This window comes from Oncorhynchus mykiss, chromosome 5 (assembly GCF_057628025.1).
Source record: "Oncorhynchus mykiss isolate SJ-2025 chromosome 5, ASM5762802v1, whole genome shotgun sequence".
Lineage (NCBI taxonomy): Eukaryota > Metazoa > Chordata > Actinopteri > Salmoniformes > Salmonidae > Oncorhynchus > Oncorhynchus mykiss.
Window position 1 is genome coordinate 89594821 of NC_143026.1, and position 5777 is coordinate 89600597.

The window sequence follows — 5777 nt, forward strand, 5'->3', positions numbered from 1 at the left end:
CACTACAACTACAGCTACCATGACTATTACTGCTGCCACTGCTACTACCACTGCTACTACTGCAGCTACTACTACTACTGCTACTGCTAATACTGCTACTGCTAGCACTGCTGTCCACAACTACTACTACAAATGGTACAGCTACTACTACGACTACCACCACTACTACTACTACTACGACTACCACTACACCTACTACTACTACTACGACTACCACTACACCTACCACTACTACTACGACTACCACTACACCTACTACTACTACTACTACTATGACTACCACTACACCTACTACTACTACTACGACTACCACTACACCTACTACTACTACTACGACTACCACTACACCTACTACTACTACTACAACTACCACTACTACTACTACTACTACTAGCACTGCCACCACTACTTCTGCTCCAACTGCTATTACAACTACTACTGCTACTACTGCTGCTACTACAACTGCTACTTTTACTACTACTACTACCACTACCACTGCCATTACAACTGCTACTACTATTGTGTCTAGTACAACTACTACTACAACTGCTGCTACTACTACTACTTCTAATAACACTACTACTACTGCTTCTACTACTTATACTACTACTGCTACTACAACATCTACAACTACTACTACCACTACTACTACTACTACTACTGCTACAACTACTACTAGTACTACCACTACTACTACTACTATTACTACTACTACTAACGCTATTACTAGTACTACTGCTATTACTACTTCTATTTCCACTACTACAACTACTACTACTACTTCTACTGCTGCATCTAAAACTAATACTACTATTAGTAGTACTAATGCTGCTACTGTTGCTGTTAATACTACTGCTAAAATTGCTAACACTACTACTGCTACTACAACTACCACTACTACTACTACCACTTCTACTACGACGACTACTACTACTGCTACTACAACGTCTACTACTAAATCAAATCAAATCAAATTTATTTATATAGCCCTTCGTACATCAGCTGATATCTCAAAGTGCTGTACATAAACCCAGCCTAAAACCCCAAACAGCAAGCAATGCAGGTGTAGAAGCACGGTGGCTAGGAAAAACTCCCTAGAAAGGCCAAAACCTAGGAAGAAACCTAGAGAGGAACCAGGCTATGTGGGGTGGCCAGTCCTCTTCTGGCTGTACCGGGTGGAGATTATAACAGAACATGGCCAAGATGTTCAAATGTTCATAAATGACCAGCATGGTCGAATAATAATAAGGCAGAACAGTTGAAACTGGAGCAGCAGCACGGTCAGGTGGACTGGGGACAGCAAGGAGTCATTATGTCAGGTAGTCCTGGGGCATGGTCCTAGGGCTCAGGTCCTCCGAGAGAGAGAAAGAAAGAGAGAATAAGAGAGAGCATATGTGGGGTGGCCAGTCCCCTTCTGGCTGTGCCGGGTGGAGATTATAACAGAACATGGCCAAGATGTTCAAATGTTCATAAATTACCAGCATGGTCGAATAATAATAAGTCAGAACAGTTGAAACTGGAGCAGCAGCACGGCCAGGTGGACTGGGGACATCAAGGAGTCATCATGTCAGGTAGTCCTGGGGCATGGTCCTAGGGCTCAGGTCCTCCGAGAGAGAGAAAGAAAGAGAGAAGGAGAGAATTAGAGAACGCACACTTAGATTCACACAGGACACCGAATAGGACAGGAGAAGTACTCCAGATATAACATACTGACCCTAGCCCCCTGACACATAAACTACTGCAGCATAAATACTGGAGGCTGAGACAGGAGGGGTCAGGAGACACTGTGGCCCCATCCGAGGACACCCCCGGACAGGGCCAAACAGGAAGGATATAACCCCACCCACTTTGCCAAAGCACAGCCCCCACACCACTAGAGGGATATCTTCAACCACCAACTTACCATCCTGAGACAAGGCTGAGTATAGCCCACAAAGATCTCCGCCATGGCACAACCCAAGGGGGGCCGCCAACCCAGACAGGATGACCACATCAGTGAATCAACCCACTCAGGTGACGCACCCCTTCCAGGGACGGCACGAGAGAGCCCCAGTAAGCCAGTGACTCAGCCCCTGTAATAGGGTTAGAGGCAGAGAATCCCAGTGGAAAGAGGGAAACCGGCCAGGCAGAGACAGCAAGGGCAGTTCGTTGCTCCAGAGCCTTTCCGTTCACCTTCCCACTCCTGGGCCAGACTACACTCAATCATATGACCCACTGAAGAGATGAGTCTTCAGTAAAGACTTAAAGGTTGAGACCGAGTTTGCGTCTCTGACATGGGTAGGCAGACCGTTCCATAAAAATGGAGCTCTATAGGAGAAAGCCCTGCCTCCAGCTGTTTGCTTAGAAATTCTAGGGACAATTAGGAGGCCTACGTCTTGTGACCGTAGCGTACGTGTAGGTATGTACGGCAGGACCAAATCAGAGAGATAGATAGGAGCAAGCCCATGTAATGCTTTGTAGGTTAGCAGTAAAACCTTGAAATCAGCTTTGCTTTGACAGGAAGCCAGTTTAGAGAGGCTAGCACTGGAGTGATATGATCAATTTTTTTGGTTCTAGTCAGGATTCTAGCAGCCGTATTTAGCACTAACTGAAGTTTATTTAGTGCTTTATCCAGGTAGCCGGAAATTAGAGCATTGCAGTAGTCTAACCTAGAAGTGACAAAAGCATGGATTAATTTTTCTGCATCATTTTTGGACAGAAAGTTTCTGATTTTTGCAATGTTACGTAGATGGAAAAAAGCTGTCCTTGAAATGGTCTTGATATGTTCTTCAAAAGAGAGATCAGGGTCCAGAGTAACGCCGAGGTCCTTCACAGTTTTATTTGAGACGACTGTACAACCATTAAGATTAATTGTCAGATTCAACAGAAGATCTCTTTGTTTCTTGGGACCTAGAACAAGCATCTCTGTTTTGTCGAGTTTAAAAGTAGAAAGTGTGCAGCCATCCACTTCCTTATGTCTGAAACACATGCTTCTAGCAAGGGCAATTTTGGGGCTTCACCATGTTTCATTGAAATGTACAGCTGTGTGTCATCCGCATAGCAGTGAAAGTTAACATTATGTTTTCAAATAACATCCCCAAGAGGTAAAATATATAGTGAAAACAATAGTGGTCCTAAAACGGAACCTTGAGGAACACCGAAATTTACAGTTGATTTGTCAGAGGACAAACCATTCACAGAGACAAACTGATATCTTTCCGACAGATAAGATCTAAACCAGGCCAGAACTTGTCTGTGTAGACCAATTTGGGTTTCCAATCTCTCCAAAAGAATGTGGTGATCGATGGTATCAAAAGCAGCACTAAGGTCTAGGAGCATGAGGACAGATGCAGAGCCTCGGTCCGATGCCATTAAAATGTAATTTACCACCTTCACAAGTGCCGTCTCAGTGCTATGATGGGGTCTAAAACCAGACTGAAGCATTTTGTATACATTGTTTGTCTTCAGGAAGGCAGTGAGTTGCTGCGCAACAGCCTTTTCTAAAATTTTTGAGAGGAATGGAAGATTCGATATAGGCCGATAGTTTTTTATATTTTCTGGGTCAATGTTTGGCTTTTTCAAGAGAGGTTTTATTACTGCCACTTTTAGTGAGTTTGGTACACATCCGGTGGATAGAGAGCCGTTTATTATGTTCAACATAGGAGGGCCAAGCACAGGAAGCAGCTCTTTCAGTAGTTTAGTTGGAATAGGGTCCAGTATGCAGCTTGAAGGTTTAGAGGCCATGATTATTTTCATCATTGTGTCAAGAGATATAGTACTAAAACATTTGAGCGTCTCTCTTGATCCTAGGTCCTGGCAGAGTTGTGCAGACTCAGGACAACTGAGCTTTTATCAGATTAATAAAGTAGCCTATCTATCTGATTAATAAAGTAGCCTATCTATCAGATTAATAAAGTAGCCTATCTATCGGATTAATAAAGTAGCCTATCTATCAGATTAATAAAGTAGCCTATCTATCGGATTAATAAAGTAGTCTATTGACTGCTACTTCTATTACTACTACTACTACTACTACTACTACTACTACTACTACTGCTACTACTATTAGAGCCGATCTATCAGATTAATAAAGTAGCCTATATATTGGATTAATAAAGTAGCCTATCTATCAGATTAATAATGTAGCCTATCTATCAGATTAATAAAATAGCATATCTGATTAATAAAGTAGCCTATCTATCAGATTAATAAAGTATCCTTTCTATCAGATTAATAAAGTAGCCTATCTATCAGATTAATAAAATAGCCTATCTATCAGATTAATAATGTAGCCTATCTATCAGATTAATAAAATAGCCTATCTATCAGATTAATAAAGTAGCCTATCTATCGGATTAATAAAATAGCCTATCTATCAGATTAATAATGTAGCCTATCTATCAGATGAATAAAATAGCCTATCTATCAGATTAATAAAATAGCCTATCTATCAGATGAATAAAATAGCCTATCTATCAGATTAATAAAATAGCCTATCTATCAGATGAATAAAATAGCCTATCTATCAGATGAATAAAATAGCCTATCTATCAGATTAATAAAATAGCCTATCTATCAGATGAATAAAATAGCCTATCTATCAGATTAATAAAGTAGTCTATCAGATTAATAAAGTAGCCTATCTATCAGATTAATAAAATAGCCTATCTATCAGATTAATAAAATAGCCTATCTATCAGATTAATAAAATAGCCTATCTATCAGATTAATAAAGTAGCCTATCTATCGGATTAATAAAATAGCCTATTAATCGGATTAATAATGTAGCCTATCTATCAGATTAATAAAGTAGTCTATCAGATTAATAAAGTAGCCTATCTATCAGATTAATAAAATAGCCTATCTATCAGATTAATAATGTAGCCTATCTATCAGATGAATAAAATAGCCTATCTATCAGATTAATAAAATAGCCTATCTATCAGATTAATAATGTAGCCTATCTATCAGATGAATAAAATAGCCTATCTATCAGATTAATAAAATAGCCTATCTATCAGATTAATAAAGTAGCCTATCTATCAGATTAATAATGTAGCCTATCTATCAGATGAATAAAATAGCCTATCTATCAGATTAATAAAGTAGTCTATCAGATTAATAAAGTAGCCTATCTATCAGATTAATAAAATAGCCTATCTATCAGATTAATAATGTAGCCTATCTATCAGATGAATAAAATAGCCTATCTATCAGATTAATAAAATAGCCTATCTATCAGATTAATAATGTAGCCTATCTATCAGATTAATAATGTAGCCTATCTATCAGATGAATAAAATAGCCTATCTATCAGATTAATAAAATAGCCTATCTATCAGATTAATAAAGTAGCCTATCTATCAGATTAATAATGTAGCCTATCTATCAGATGAATAAAATAGCCTATCTATCAGATGAATAAAATAGCCTATCTATCAGATTAATAAAATAGCCTATCTATCAGATGAATAAAATAGCCTATCTATCAGATTAATAAAGTAGTCTATCAGATTAATAAAGTAGCCTATCTATCAGATTAATAAAATAGCCTATCTATCAGATTAATAAAATAGCCTATCTATCAGATTAATAAAATAGCCTATCTATCAGATTAATAAAGTAGCCTATCTATCGGATTAATAAAATAGCCTATTAATCGGATTAATAATGTAGCCTATCTATCAGATTAATAAAGTAGTCTATCAGATTAATAAAGTAGCCTATCTATCAGATTAATAAAATAGCCTATCTATCAGATTAATAATGTAGCCTATCTATCAGATGAATAAAATAGC